At 34.1% G+C, this 17,613-nt stretch overlaps 1 pseudogene; it reads right to left on the bottom strand.

Annotated features, from left to right (window-relative positions):
* LOC107741509 (peptidyl-prolyl cis-trans isomerase-like 2) overlaps positions 1-17,613 on the bottom strand; it is a 32,462-nt pseudogene that overhangs the window by 1,807 nt on the left and 13,042 nt on the right.

Genomic DNA, 17,613 nt, shown 5'->3' with positions numbered 1-17,613 from the left:
GCGGCACGACACGACAAATCCCCAACAGAAAACTGCTGCTGCATTCTATTCATGACGTATTGACACAAATTTCAAATGATTTTCAACGGTCGCTTTGTCGTGTCCAGACTTTAGCTGTTGCGGCGCAGACACGGTGTTACTCACCTATCGAGAAGAAACAAAGCAACCTCGGCGTCCGATCGCAGGCCTTCCGCTCCTTCAGTTCTCTCCAGCGCTGGAAAACTGATCCGATATTTACAGGGGTCCTACTTCTTGCCTTAAAGGTGTAGTAGGAGATCATGGAAAATGCTAACGTTAGCCTGATAGCACTGAAAGCGAACGTCCCACCCTCGCTGCAATCGCCATCCAAAGCCACGCCCTCTGAATGCATTTACGCTCACAGATCAGAACACCAGAGACAACATTACGAAATCTGATATTTACACGGGTCCTACTTCTTGCCTTATCGTTCCGCAGACGTTTTCCTCTTTTGTTTTTTATCCGCCATCTCTATCTTTCTGTTGCTCGGCTAATGTCCGTCCCGTGCACTGAACGCTCTCTCCTCCACATCATGAGTAGACACGCCCCTTACTGCTGATTGGCTACAAGTTTGTTTTGCTATTTGGCCCGAATCAGTTTTCTAAAGCGTTTTTGAAAAATCGCTTGCCCCACCTTTAAAAACCGAAAAACATGGCAGATTGATCTCATTTCCATGTATTTGCATTTATTAAACATTTTAAAACAAACAAAAAAAATTATCCTTTTATAAATTTTTTAATATATATTTTCTCTCATTTTCTAAATTCCTCTTATAGAATCCTTACTGGGTATGTGTGTCATTTTTCATCCCAAATTAATAAAATAAATAATAGATTATATTTAGCAAGAAAAAGAAACTTATTTTTTTTTGCATCATGTTTTTTTTTTAAATTAAGCAATTTTTTCCACAAAAATTCACATGAATTTAATTAATTTGTTTATTTAAGTTATTTTCAATGGTATCATTATTAATATAGTTATTTTATGTAAACATGATTAATTGACATGACATTAATTAACGATGTAATTCTTTGAATTATTTTGAGCTCATTTAATTATCTGAACCCCATGTTTGTGTTTGTGTAAATAAGCAGTAAGTGAAAATGAATAACAAGCATATTTTTCATAATACTTGCATGCAGCATGTGCATGTGAAAAATGGCGCTGTTCTCATCAGGTAGCAGTGCATGTGTGTGTGTAGCAGGTGTTCACATTACTGTGTATGTATGTTTATGTCTGTTTAACAGTCAGTTGTGTGTGTGTGAGAAGCAGTGGGGTTGTGAGGGATAATTAGAATGATCTCCTGCCGTTCTCAGTAAACACTGCTGATATCCTGAGTCCTGCTGTGGCGTGGGACGAACCCCTCACTAGTGACACCCACAAACACACTCATTTACCATCGGAGCAGCTTTATATAATAAAATAATGATCCTGCCATTATGAGATCTGTCTATCCATCTATCTATCTATCTATCTATCTATTACAAAGACAGAATACAAAGTTCCTCATGTTAGAGTCCAAATCAATTCTGGTTGAATAATTTATTTTGCTGTGATGCTGTAGATCTGCAAGATCTGTGATTTTACACTGCTGTCATATTCAACAGCTGTGCATCATCACGGATGTGTGTGTGTGAGAACTCACGTGGCAGTCATGTTGATGTATTTGCCCACTCCTGGTCTAAAGGTTTTAGGCTTGTCCTCTGTTTTTGCCTTGTTGACTGAGGCAGAGGTTTGTGCTCTCTCTTCCTCCTGTTTCTGTGCTTCCTTCTCTCGCTCGGCTGCAATCTAAACACACACACACACACACAGTGTCACATCGACGGCATGGCATAAAAACACAACTAATACGATATTGACTATGTACATGAACACAAATGTTGACCTGTGCATCGGCTTCCTCATACGGGTCCACAAATACTGTAGTGCTCAGCAGCTTTATCTCAGACTGACGATGTGAAAGAGAAACAGAGAGTCTGAGAAAACACTCTTTTCAAGTCTTGAAAAGGACCTGAAGTGACGTGTCAAAAACTCTGCAGCCCCAAGCAAAACATTTTACATGAAGGAGAGAAAAATGTTTGAAATTCTGCTGTTTTCAATTGGACTATTTTCTTTTTTGGCATTGTGGGATTTGACAGCAGGTGGAAAAATATAAACAAACAGGAGGTACCGTGAGTCAACATAAAGCACAGCCCTACACTGCTGCTGACATGTGCTTGTGCAACCGAATTGTACATTTTCTGATGCTACACTTATAGGGAAATAAGTGGCTTCAGCGCCTTGGGTTTGTCTGTCTTCGGATCACTTTCAACATTCTCCATCGCTGTGAGGGTCTCTAAACCACCAACCACTCTAAAAGAGAGCAAGTGAGGGACAGAATCCTATTAAAATCCTGCTGCACAGAGTAAATGAGGTATTATTCAGTGCCAAGTGGTGATAATATCTCTAATGAGACTGGATCAATCTCTCTCACTGTAGCAAACAATCTTCTACTTTTCTTAAAGGAACAACATTTCCAAATATGAACAATTCTGCGATTTATTTATCCTCATCTTGAGCTGTTATGCTACAAGAAGGGCAAAAAAGGACCAAAGAAGTATAATTCATAAAATAAAATACATGTATTTATATTTTTAAATTATATTTTAGGCCTTCTGAAAACAGGTTTTAACAGGGTTGTTATTGTTAACTAAAACGATTAAAAATTATTTTCAGCGAGTAAAAAATTTAATTAAATTATAAAATAAAAAATATTAAAAAAGAAAAAAACGTTTGATTAAAAACCTAAAACTTGCATGAAAATAAATGTTGCCTTGGCAATGTAACTTCAATAAATAAGCTTAAGTTGAAGTACTAAAATTAGTCAAACTAAAACTGAAATAATAATAAAGTAAAGCTAAATAAAAATAAATTAAAAAATAATAAAAATGACAAGCACATAAAATTACAAAAACTCAAACTAAAAACGAATTCAAATGATTAATAAATACTACATACTAAAATACTACATGAATAATAAAATAAAACTCAAATTAAACCAGGTTACAGTAAATAACAAATTAATATGGCTTCAGAAGATTTGGAAAATTGTGCATCTATGATCATTTCTTGGTGATTTATTTCTTTCTTTATTTTTGTTCATTTTTGGAGCCTGACAGGCCAATTTTTCAACTTTCTTTAACAAACTAATATGCAACTGCAAAGTTTAAACAAGTTATTATTCCGTACCAAGATGTGATATCTGTAATGAGAGAAGCTCGAACTCAGTCGTACATTTCTTTTAACTTGGGAGGACAGCAAACAAATCTATAACATGCAAATGACCAGTAAATGATGCCCCATTTGTCTTGTTTGTTGCGTTGAATCTAAATGTACACATGCTGTGTACTTTCTCTCTTTGTACAGCTGTTCCTACTAAACAGGAGCCTCAGGTTTCTAAGTGCCCCATAGGCTGAGGGCCGAGGTGTGTGTGTGTGTGTCCGTTCTCACCGCACGTGCTCACAAAGTACACACAGACTGAGGGGTGCATGTGAGTGTGCACAGGAGTTTGGTTCATGCTTATGCTGACAAGCCTCTGAATTCCACAGCTAGAGTCCAAGGATTTCAACTCAATGCCAAATGGGCAAGACTTTCCCTCAGAGTGAAAGGTGTGTGTGTGCTGGAATGTTCTGATTCAACAGAAGACATGCTTTTCCCCAGGAAGGGTTTCACACAGAGAACCAAATGAGCTGACCAAATGAGAAATACACCATTTAACCTTCACTGGAATCCACCATAATAAACAATCTCTACACAAATACACAAAACATGCATACACAGCCCTCTACGAACACCTTGGCAATTGAATCGCCATTGGCTAGTAAATTTTTTTGTTTACTCGCCAGACTGATAAATATATACATACACATATACATATATACACACACATACACATACACATACACATACACATACACACACATATATACACCCATATACACACACACATATACCATTAGACATCATTTAGTCGCCAGAGTGAAGATTTAGTCGCATATGCGAGTGATTTACTCGCAATGTAGAGGGTTGATACATTTTAAGATAAACATACACAACTATACAAAAGTTTGAGGACTAATGATTTAAAAAAAAAGAAATTAACACTTTTATTCAGCAAGGGTGCATTAAAATGATCAAAAGTGACAGCAAAGACATTTATATTAAAAAAAGATTTATATTTCAAATAAATATAATTCTTTTGAACTTTATAATTATCGAAAAACCTTGAAAAAAAAAATCACAAATATATTAAGCAGCACAACTGATTTCAACATTGATGATAATAATAATAAATTATTATTTCTTGAGCAAATTAGCATGTTAAAATTAGCATGTTAAAGTTATTTCTGAAGGATCATGACAGTGAAGACTGGAGTAATAGCTGCTGAAAATTCAGCTTTACCATCAAAGGAGTAAATAGCATTTTAAAATATATTCATACAAAAAACAGTTATTTAAAATTGTAATAATATTTCACAATATTACTGTTTTACTGTATTTTTAATCCGATAAATTCAGCTTTGGTGAGTATAAAATATTTTCTAAAGCATTAAAAGATTTTTAAACGGTAGTGTAGAGATTCACAATTGATATCACTGTCAGTTATTTTCCTTTATTTTGTACGAGAAACTGCATGTTAGACTAAAAGGTTGAAAAAAAAAAAAAAACGTTGCAGCTATCATCAAAATTTCAATTATTTATTCAACTAATTCGGCAAACCTAAAATACAGCTAAGTTAACCAACCCTTTGAAGAGTATATTTATTTTTAAAAGAGGGGTCATAAAAAGTTTTTTCTTTTTCTTTTTTTAATTTAGTACTGCCTTAATAAAGCTATTTGACTGTGAATGTCCTGTTACTGAAGACAAATCAATCCATAAATAAAATTACCTTCCAAACACAGTGTGTTTCCTGTCCAGGTATGTGCATGAGCGAAAAGTTATAAAGCTGCAAGTAAACAGAAAAGAAACATTTTAGTAAGGCCAATTTCATACTTGCACTGTATTTGCCTTTCATGAGCTCAACATCAGTGCTTACACAGGCAACAAAAAATAGGCTTTGTTTAGGCTTTGTTTCCTCTCATTTGTTATTGCTGGTTACAGAGGGTTAAAGTAGTACAAGAAAGACAAGACCAACCAGAATTCAGTATGCAAATATCAGAATGACATCACAGGTGCTGGTTAGATTTAAAATGCAGAAATTTCTAGTGATGTCAAAGGTCAATATTTAAAACGGAATCTTACATTTCTGTTAAAGAGGTTTATAAAAACCCAAAGCAGACATCAGGTTAAAGTTTGTTAAGAGGCTCGGGCTGAATTAGTTGCAGAAGTTTAATACTTTCAGAGGTTTAAAACAAACTCTAAACAGAGCGTTTGATATGAATCCAGTCACTGTAATGAGGAGATGAAACATTTACTCACAACTGGGATTTATTTGTGTTGGGTCCTGAGTTAGCCATGCTCAGAATACCACGACCCGTGTGAGACAGATTGGGCCTGAACTCGTCCTTGAACGGCTTCCCCCAGAAAGACTCTCCTCCTAATACACACAACAACAGAGAGAGGAACAGAAAGGGGGAAATATGGATATTAAACACAATTGGGAGCATGTGTATGAGATTAAGAGTAACACATCATGACACTTGGCCAATAACAACCTTGCTGTATGCAGCATCACATCTGCAGTCTGGTATAATTACAGCAGAAGAACAAAAGCAGTGATCCGGCACAAAACGAAAACATAATTACATTTACTCAAACAGAAACACATCCGTTTAATTATAAAGTGTCATTTTCCCTCAAGTCCCTTACTCAATGTCTTTGGGATTTTTTCTGCTCATTTAATCATAAATCTGATCACTTAAAAAGTAACACACTTCTTAAAAAAGCCACAGTTTGAGGATAATATCATGTCCATAGCACAAATGATGGTGGGACAATTTACGTACTGGAGTCCAATAGGTTTGGTTGTGCAAATCTCAAATACTAAGAATCAGCAATATGCTTCATTTAAAAACAAACAAACATAGCAATCAATAAACTGTGGCAATCTAAAAATCACACAAACAACATCCGCAAAAATGTTGGCGTCAGTAAGATTTTTTTTTTTTAAAGAAATTATTATTTTATTCAGCAAGGATGCATTAAATTGATAAAAAAACGACAGTAAATACATTAAAAATATTACAAAAGATTTCTATTTTTAAATGAATGCTGTTTTTTTAACTTCCTATTCACAAAAGAAAAAAATGTATCACCTTTTCTACAGATATTTTACATTTGTTAATAATAATAAATATTTCATGGGCACCAAATCAGCACATTAGAATGATTTCTGAATACTAAAGACTTGAGTAATGAGGCTGAAAATTCAGCTTTGCATCATAAATGACATTTTAAAATATAATAAAAATAAAAAACAGTTATGTTAAAATATAATAATATTTGACAATATTGCTGTTTTCACTGTATTTTTTATCAAATAAATGCAGCCTTGGTAAGCTAAGAGTCTCCTTTCAAAAACATAAAAAAAAATTTACAGACCACACTTAGTATGCAAGTGTATGATGACTATTTAATTCTTCCCAGATTTTACACTGAAATATTAAAGCAGTTCAACTGAACTTGACCCAGATTGTCTTTTTGAATCACTTCAAATCATTTATAGAATTACTAACCCAGTGCCCCACGCACAGGCACCATGCGTCGTCTTCTGCCACCATAAACAAACACCTCATGCCAAAGGCCTCCAAATCAGGTACACTAATTAACGCTTCAACACGCTCAATCAAAAGCTCTGCTGGATGCAGCTCTCTCAGCGAGCGATCGCGCGTGTGTGTGCGTGTGTGTGTGTGTGTGTGTGTGCAGAGACTGACATGAGACTGTGCTCGAATGCAAGATTAGGAAAATATTTCCACAACTCAGACGGTGTTCTGAGACACCTGCACCAACTGAATTCACACAGTCATGTGAGTTTGAAAATGATGAGCAGTAGCATATAATTCTAGCTGTAGCGGAGCAGAGAGGAGTTTAACGTCCAGCAGCTGGTGTCGTTGTGGAGCGATAGCTTTACGGCACACCAGTCTGCCTTTGAAAACTTGCACACCCTCATAAACATTCCCCGGGTGACATTTCTGCATTATTTATGACCTTGCTGACATTTCCTACCCCATGCCACTGACTTGATTAAAAAGGATGAGAACAAAAAGGATGAAAATCAACCGGACAGAATACCAAGGCCGCCAAGATTTAAAAAACAATTGTAAGAAAAATTTATTTGTTTAAAAAAAACATTTAACAATTTTGAGCACTTAATAGACTACTTAATAGAAATAGTAAAATCCAAAGTTAGATGGTTAAATCCAAGCATCTGTGGAGTGCTGTGCATTATCGCAGAAAATTCACATCATTGGAAAATTCACCAATGGATCCTCTGCAGTGAATGGGTGCCGTCAAAAAAATAATCCCGAAATGGAAGAAATGGTAGATGTTACGAAATCAGAAATATTCAGATCCATAAAAACATTTTCTCCAGTGAAAAAGTCCATTGTTTAGAACTATTTTGTTTTCACTTGCAAACTGTTCTCTCCTGATTTAGACGAGGTGAATTTTCACTGGAGAAGGCAATATTATGGACTTATTTTAGCAGGAAGAAACAATTAAAAGTTAAAACGTCCTAATGAAGGATTTGTTTTTTACAAACATGCAGCTTTTCACTTCACAAGATGATTAACTGATGGTCTGGAGTGGCATGGATTACTTTTGGATTATTGTGATGTTTTTATCAGCTGTTTGGACTCTCATTCTGACGGCACCCATTCACTGCAGAGGATCCATTGGTGAGCAAGTGATGAAATGGTAAATTTCTAATTATTTGGAGACAGAGGTGAATAGCAATAATTATGCCACATTTTAATTTTAACATTAAATTTAACATTAGTGTTACTTAAAAAAAAAAATGCAATACACAAATCATCAATAAACCGTACATAAAAAAACGCAGATGGAAATATGCAATTATGTTTAATCTGATTAACCGGCAATTAATGTAAAAACCCAATCATATGATTGCCATAACTTTAACAAATCAACAACAATTAAACACTTTGCAAATAGATCAGAGTTGGTGACTACTACAAAACTAACTGGAACTCAGGTTTTCTTTTCCTTTTTTCCTTTATGTATACAGACTATTATATACTCATTCATGTGTGGGTATATCTAAAAATGTCTGTGCATGTCAGCGTGAGTTGTGATGTTTTCTGCAGCACTGATAGCAAACCGCTGTGTAAGAAGCCTTCATTTAATTTTGTAGACGAATCCTGCAGAATCATAATCACTGCACATTCATTCACAGCCTAACAGCGCACCATTATTACAGAAAGCTGCGTCTCTTCAAAGGAACATTGTGTGATTTGTCACACTCATGACTTCTTGTTGCAGCATCCAAAACACATTTTGATAATTTGGTTAATATTATCTATTTTTCAACTAAATGGAGGAAAACAGGACGGCTGAACACATGATCAAAGCCTTCAAAATAAAAATAATAAATAAGCCAAGTTATTATGGTTGGTAGTTCACAGAAAAATGTCTGTCAGCTTTTACTCACCCTCACAGTTTAAATTACTATTACAGTTTTTTATTATTTTGAATTAGATTTGATTTTTATACTTTTTGTTTTCATTTTAACTAGAAAGTTGTAATGCCTTGTTATTTTTGTATTACAGTGAAAATTCAATAAAAATAATTATTAAAAAAAACTTGCAAGTTGTAGTAATTTTGTTGTGTGATTTTGTCATTTTTATTAGTTTTTTTAAACAATATGTCTATATAGTTTTATAAGTTTTAGTTTAGTTCATTTTAGTTATTTTTGTACTTCAACTTAAACTAAATGAAAATGAGAAATGTTGCTCTGGCAACTAGATGAAAAAAGAAATTTAAGTTACTTTTATATTTCATTTCATTTCAGTTAATGTCCATTTTATTTCAAGTAATGATTTTTTTATGGTTTTAATTTTTTTTTAAATAATAACAGATTAATTGAGAAGATCCAACTGAAAAAAGATTAATTCCCAAATTACTAGGATGAATTTTAAGTGAATAACTTGAAAATCTGTTCATCACATGATTGCAATCATATGACTTTTTTTTTTAAATTGACAGTATGAAGCTTAACAGCCCCAGTCCATATTAACTTCCAATAAATTAAAAAAGTTGCCATATTATTTTAAAAATTCTCCTTCTGTGTTCTATAGATGAAAGTAAGTCAGAAATGACAAGAGTAAATGATGACAAAATGATTTTCATTTTTGTGTGAATTATTCCTCTAAAAAAAAGGCATGTGCCTTTAATTACACTATTGTACAATTATAATCAAGAGAATTGATTTGTATAATTGTTGCCATTCTGACAGATAATCACATGCATATGCAAATGCATCACTGAGGATTGAGGACACTGCAAACTCTTCCCTAACACACGTGAACAGTCATTTACACACTGTCCCACTCGAGTGACTAAAAGCACACATTTGATACAAAATCTCACCCTCTTATTTGCATCTATTTTAGGTCAAATGCAATAGCAAACCTCGCCTCAATGTGCATGGTAATATACACGTGAGAATGACTGGAAGATAGAAGTTGCTTCAGACCTTCAAGTCTAATACTAAACACTTTAAAATTCACTCTCTGTTCATGACAAATCTTTCAGTCTACTTCCTTCTCCTCTTGATTTCAGTCCTTCTTTTTACACAAAAACTGCACCAGCCTCACCGGAGACCTTTATGGGATTGAATTTTAGATACATGGGAATAGAGTGCACTAACTCCTTACCCTTTCTGTTTCTCAATTAGACCTGCACCTTTTAACACTCATGACCACAGGAAAACATCCCTCGCAAATGTGCTTCAAAAAAGCCATTCAGTTTGATGTTCTGACGAAAGCTGAGGTCATATTGTCTAGACAGCTCAGGAAAGTCTGAGAAAGTAATATCAAGCTCATCTGACCAACTGAATATGAAAAAGAATTTGTTAGAGCATTTGTTTTTAATCAAATGCTAAACTTCCTGTAATTGCTTTCATTCGAAAAACCTTGGTAATTTTAAGGAGAATCACAAAAATGTGCATGAGTCATCCAACTGACTTAGACTTGTAACTAAAACCATGTATTCAATATACACTCACTGGCTACAGGGTAGATGCCATATTTAATTTGATGTGATTGAAAACAAGGCTCTACTTGCACTTTCATGGAAAAAGATCACGTTAAATATCACTATTGCTCACAGTTTTCCAAACAAAATTTGAAGAGAGCAACCAAGGAGGACCATGTTGTAAAGTACCTCACTGCGTGGTACAACAAAAAACACATTTTTGTGCATATGATGTGAATACTAGGACACGAGTGAAGTACAAAGCTTTGTTCACAAAAGAAATAATTGGTTAGCAGCCAAATGCCACATTGCGACCATGGAAACATTTGGATTCATGCGGAATGAGAGAGGTAAGAGAGCCCATACATTTGAATCAAGCCGTACATTGCTTTGTGTTCTGTTGTGTGGTCAATCAAACTGTTGTTGTGTGGTCAATCAAACTGTTAGAGAAAGCATTGTTAGCCTAACTTTTGACCTTCTTCTGAACCAGCCAAATGGCATCAATAATCTTACATTAGCCTAACTTTTTTCTTTCAGTAAATGTCAGTCTACACAACAAGTGATTTGTTGACAAATTAGACATTACTGACATTATCTCTTCCATCTACACTTAACACTAACACTCTCTTTTTTATTTCTATATACTTTATTTTATTCATTATAGTGTATTTATATATAAAAAATACTTGACCGTCTAACACTAACATTCTCTCTTCTTTTTTCTATTCTATCTATTTGTTTTAGTTTTTTTTTATTATAAAAATTAAAAACAAAACTCACACTAGCTCTCTCTATCTCCTTTTTATTCTTTGTATTTAATATATATATATAAATTTGCTACGTGTACTTGTTAGACAAAGTAAGGCATGGGGAAGGGGAAAGATGAAAGATATTGTATATAAGAGATGATGCTATTATATAGCCACAAATTACAAATTCAATTCAATTCCATGACATATTTATTTGTTTACTCATTTTAGTTAAATCATGGCTAATTTGTACTAATTCATTCCTTAGATTTAATTTAACAAGGGAACAAATTCATGAAACATGGCCACAAATTATGGGAACATTGGAACAAATTAACAAGTTGAAAAAATTAGGGATGCACCGAATGTTCGGCAACCGAAATTATTCGGCCGAAAATAGCAAATAAGCAAAAAGACAGAATAAATTGTACGGAACAATGATATGACGCGATCAAATAGCAACCAGCGAAGAGTGAGAGGCGCGCACTCTTTATAATGCAACAAACATTTAAAACTGTCAGAGAAAAACGCAAAAATCATTACAAGCACCGACAGCGGGAGACTGTTTAGTACTGCATCGCATGTCTTCGATGAGAAGAGGAAGGGGTGATTGTTGCTGGTTACTGTATGATGATTGAAATCGCGAAATGGCCTTAAACAATTAGTAAATAAACTGCAGAACGTTACGTTTTCTAAAACACGCACGAATTGCATGTATTCTGACAGCGCTGCAAGAGCTCGTGGCGAATCTGCTTGTTAACCAGGGTTCAAAGTCCAAAGCGCGAGGAAAATCTGCGCTGAACCAGTGTTACTCGTCAGTTGCTCAGTCACATTTTTATGAATTTTTACAATGCATGTGACAATGTGATACGTGCGACGTATTCATAATGAGACTCATTTATAAATCTGCTGTTGTCAACAAAAAGAAGCATTGAGGTCTTCCTGCTCGTTTCCGCCAAAATAAAAGCTGAGAAGCAAGAACTCCATCAACATTTATAAATGTTAGTATTGTAATTTTACTGTTGTTCTGTAAAATAAAAATAAAAAGTAAGACAATAATAATGATACTAATCATTACAACAGCTCTGTTAATTCATTTATTATAACATTCACATATAGTGTTCAAATTAGGATCTGTAATATTTTCTAATGTTTTAAAAGAAGTCTCTTCTCAGCACGGCTTTTTTTAATTTCACAGTAAAAAATACGTGCCTGATTCAAGAAGGGGGTCTTGATGGCCAAAAAATATTATTTTACCAACTTATTAATTTTAAGTTAAATTGTGCTTTGTTGGTATAATGTCTGCTAAAATGTAAAAAATGGTCAGTGTTAAATAATTTTAAATTGTTGTTTTGAAATAGATTTTTTTCTTTGAAAAGCAAGACAAAACAGTAAAAAGCACATTTTGGCTATTTAATTTATGCAAAGGTGAAAAAAATTGGCAAAATACATGGGGAAAAAAACTCGAAAAACCATGTTCGGTATTCGGCCCAGTGTTTCATTTTGTTCAGTTTTGGCTTCAGCCAAGAATTTTCATTTCGGTGCATCCCTAGAAAAAATCTATTTTTCCACGTCATGTGCACATTGTGCAGGTCTCTGTAGTACAGACTGCATTTTACATGCACCGGTAATTCAGTTCCACTTTCCCTGAGTGTCAATTACTTTGGAATTTTGGGAGAAAACATGAAGATAAGAGACAAGAGATGGGTTCTGTCCTGCTTGTGTCACACAGCCCTCTCAAAGCTCAGAGTGGGATATATGAGAAAACATTCAATTTTGTGGGGAAATATACTTAAACTTGACTTAGATACTAAAGTTCTATTACTTTTCATGTTCAAGGACTTTATATTGTTTTGATTTTAATGCACTTTTAAAGTCTAAATGACCTTAAAAGCATAATTTGTACACTGTAAATATATTGCATATATGTATACATTGTGCAAATAATCATCACCGTCAGTCCGAGTTGTAACCGTTATACATCAGTGATCAAAATGACAAAAGATTCAGAACAAATGTAAAAAGATTACCTGTACCAGTCCCTGTAGGGTCTCCTCCTTGAATCTGAAAATAACAAATAACATAAATATGCCACATATTTTCCAAGATAAAAAAAGTGAAGGTAATTCTATGGCTTTAAATGGCCAAATCATGGAAAATGCCAAGCCTGACCAAAATATGTAAATTAAAATTTAAAATCTAAATATCTAAACTACTTCACTTACAACAATATAATGAATAAAATGTAATTTTATGAAAAATTTGTTTACCATGAAATTTCTAATAGAGCGGTGGAATATTGTGCCATCATAATATCCTTTCTTACACAGTTTAATAAAGTTTTCTCCAGCCTTGGGGACCTGCAAGGAATAAAACAAATATCAGTTTTAATGTCAAGAAATGTGATTTATAAAAACTGTTTGTCATTATGATGACACTAGCATAGCAGCCCGCTAAACTGAAGAAGGTGTGAAGACATTTTGATGCATTTACAAATATATATCTTTGTTGTGGTTGTGGGACACAGGAGACCATACAAATCACATACATAAAGCAATAACAACACTCTTTTGAAGATCTTACAACTCGTATAATAATCTACTAAATCTCCAGGAAGTATGAAAATTGTAAATAGCCGAAAAATAAAAAATAAATTAAAAATTAAAAATTAAAATAAAAATAGTAAAAACAAATAAATTAGAAATGACAAAAAATAAGAGGAAAAAACTATTTAGGATCATTAGGATTTTTTTTTTCATTGTGACAAAAAAAATGTCATTACTACAATGCAAGAAAAATAAAGATAAATTATTATTTTATTATTAAACATATAAAAGTATTTATACATCATGGAAGAATTTACTGCACTAAATGCAGGATGATTATTATAGTACAGACAATGAGCTTAATTATTATGAAAATAATGCCACAATGCAAAAAATCTTAATGATCCTTTTTTTGCTTATGATATTGGAGGTGAAATACATGCTATTTCTTGATGAGATTCAACCAAAGGGAATTTAAGCCCGTCTCCAATTAAAGGACTGCAAAGCATTCACATTAGTGAAACTGCAGCTTGCATCTTTTAATCATTCATGAATATTACAGGAACTGTGTCCACTATAACTTCAGATGATGACTTAATTATTTTACTTAACATATATATATATACAAGCCCTTCTCTCAAAGCCCTTGTGTGCTACCAAAAGGACCGTCTGTGGGCTATAAAGGTCAATAAACAATTAGGTTTGTTAGTAATACATCTGGCAGCTTTGAATGTATGAGTCTGCTAGGTCATTCGGGAAGTGAAAGGCTAGTTTATGTAAGATGTCGTTTAAAAAAAAAAAAAGCACTGAAAGTTAAAGCAGTTGCTTCCTCTCCCTCTCTGTAAATGTTTATGTGTTCGTTTCTATGGCGATCAGACATCCCTCTCTTCAAAAAAACCTCTGCGAGCCAATAAACTGATTTTGTGTTTAGGAAAGACTGTGTGCCTTACTGGGAGATGCAGAAGCAAATTCCACATTAAACTTTTATAAGTCACCCCGAGAGGAGGTCAAGCATGTCAGAACTTTAAAAAAAAAAAACATTCCGATTTCAATGTCACACACTCATGCATGAAAAGCACACAAAACACCTACAAAAATAAAGTTGTCAAGTAAGATCTCAATCATCTGCTCCATCTAGACCTGACAGTGTTACATAACTGTCCACAATGACATTCCAATCTAGATGCCATCATGTGCTGCAAACTGTAAATCCTGGACAAGAGGACATTTGTTTCTAGATAAATCAAAAAGAAAAAAAAAAGATTCATATTTTAGAAGACTATTTTAGGAGAATTAAATAATTTAGAGGAGTTTTTGCATTTACCTCATTTTCAAAATAATTAAGCAATTTTCCCCCAAAATTCTCATAACTACAATGCTAAAAACTCTTCTCATTATAGCAACATGAAATAAATATAGAAATGATTTTTATTTATTAACAATTATACATATTTTTATAATTACATTGAATAAAAAAAAAACAACAACAACATTATTTAAATTGTAAAGTGCTTATAAAGGCTAGGTACTGTCCGTTTCATTTTAAAGTCATAGTAATTACTGTATTTCTAACTATATTACTGTAAAATGTTTTGCTTAATTGTTATGAAAAGCAAAACACACTAAATAGGCTTCATTTTATTTTTGGCAAAATATAATTCTATTTTGTTCTACAGTGAGATATGAACATGATCTTGACATTTTTCTTGTCCTTTCATAAGATTTACCCTTACAGTAAAAAAAAAAAAAAAGCTATTACTATGTAAACACTGCATCACAAATAGAATCATCACAAACGCAGGCATACCACAGGAGGGAGGGAGTGGAGGAAAGGAGAGGGGAAAAAAAGGCAGAGGGTAATTTTCTTATCAATGTGACCTCTCCTCTTTATCCTGATTTGACAAGCACACAGCCAATGAAAAGACACAAAAATAGCACCTAGTTACTAGGACTATGAAGGGCATGAAATACTAGTGATAAAATAGTGCTAAAACACAACAAATTATATGGAATCTTATGCATGTGATTAAAAAGCCAGTAAAGACAAAGCTCACCAATTTCCCTGCACTGTGTTAAAGTGAAACACTAAATGATAGATATAAAGGGATTGATGTGCAGCTTTGACCCATAAATATTTTCATTCTTTACATTTATGAATGACTCTGCTGTGGACAGTATTGACAACATTTTTGTATCATAACAGCCTCATACTAGTCTGAAAGAGAATGAACAGATATGAGAGACCGATTTGACAGCTGCCAGATGGTTTCCTGAGGTATACTGAAGCCAGATTCACTCTAAATGAGAATAAAATACGAACCAGCTCTAATACTTGCCAGGAGTTTCAGGTACTGCAATGATGCAATGTTATGAAATGCATGCAACTTCTTCCCAGCATAAACAAAAAGGGAAATGGTGTCATTTGTTGTGTGCATCAGCAGTCATGGTGACGTTTACATATGCACATTTGGCAGATGCATTAACCCAAAGCAACTAAGTACATTCAAGATATGTAGGCAGTAAAGGAATGGTTTACCCAAAAATGCTAATTTGCTTAAAATGTACTCACCTTAAAACGTCTTAATGATTGATTTGTTTCTTGCAAACATGCAGCTTTTGACTTCACAAGATGTTAACTGATGGACTGGAGATTACAGTGATGTTTTTATCAGCTGTTTGGACTTTCATTCTGACGGCACCCATTCACTGCAGAGGATGCATTGGTGAGCAAGTAACGTAATGCTAAATTTCTCCAAATCTACATCTTGGATGACCTAAGTGTGTGTAAATATTCAGCAAATATTCATTTTTGGGTGAACTCTTCCTTCAATTAAGCCAATCAGAATCGATAGTGTGCTCAAATATGAGAGTAACTTAGAGAAGTCTGATGCATATTTCACACAAAAGTGGCAAGAGCTGGCTAAAACTGTCAGTTGACTGATTTGTTTTGTATGAGTAAGCAGGGAAGCATTTCATTTATAACTCCATTACCTGCTTCATGGGTGGTGGCTGGAGCCATAGCTGTAGATGTGAAGGAGGCAGACACTCTTCCAGTGGAATAGTGAGCCTGGAGGAAGAGAGACAGACACGGTTTACAGATAAGACTCTCCAGATAAGACAAAATAAGCTCTAACACCCACATCTAAAACAACTAAATGATCTTCACATGCGTGCCATCACTCAAACGCCTCCTAATGTGTCTATCACACTTAATAATAGTGTTTGATCACCCATTCATTGTGAAGACAGACAGATAGGTGGATATGTTTTATTGATTCCTGTGGGACAATTCAGGTGTGTTTGGATGTGTCTGTGTGCAGAAGTTTCTTCTCAACAGGTCTGTGTTCCAAGCTGACTTGCTGATCTTAAATAGTGAACGAAACAGGCTTTTATTTACCATTGGAATTAATCTAAAGTAATAAACTAAACAACCATTCAAAGGTTCAGGGCCGGTAAGACTATTTCATGTTTCTTTTTCTCTTATGCTCAACATGTCTCTTATGCTTGTATTTGAATTTGATTATTATATATTATGAATACATAAGTCAAATTAAGGTATTTCTTTCTGTAACATAAATAATACACAATGAGTAATGCATTTTTGTAAACTTAAAATTTTAATTTAAATCTATCACTATTAAAAATGGTTATTTAATTATTTTGCTTAAATGTTGGGCTTAAAATGGACATAGTTATCATTGGGATATTATAGTTATCTTAGTATGGTGTAGAAATAGCAAAGCTAATTCAGTAGGAGAGTGGGCCTGGATGCCAGTCTATTTCAGCGTCACAATGCCAATCCAGCACAGCTAGGGCTGAAATAGACTGGCATTCATGCTAAAAGTCGAGGCAATTCAATGCCTGCACTGTGAATAGGCTGAGCAAGCAAAGCTAATATAGCTGAAAGCACGGGGGCAGACACACTTCAACCTGGGCTAAAAGAAGACTTGAGACACGGCCAGAGATGCACTTAAAACCATCGCAGAGTAGGTACGGAAAAAAAAAAACTCTCATGGTTTAGATACCAGGTATCTATCTGGAGTCGTTTCCCAGGAAGTGAGTAATTGGTGTGTTAATTTTAGATCATTAAAACAAAAACGCTAAAAAAT

The sequence above is a fragment of the Sinocyclocheilus rhinocerous genome, unplaced genomic scaffold, assembly GCF_001515625.1.
Source record: "Sinocyclocheilus rhinocerous isolate Xijiao unplaced genomic scaffold, SAMN03320098_v1.1 scaffold134, whole genome shotgun sequence".
NCBI lineage: Eukaryota > Metazoa > Chordata > Actinopteri > Cypriniformes > Cyprinidae > Sinocyclocheilus > Sinocyclocheilus rhinocerous.
The sequence above is the reverse complement of the archived record's forward strand: the minus strand, read 5'-3'. Positions and strand labels throughout refer to the sequence as shown.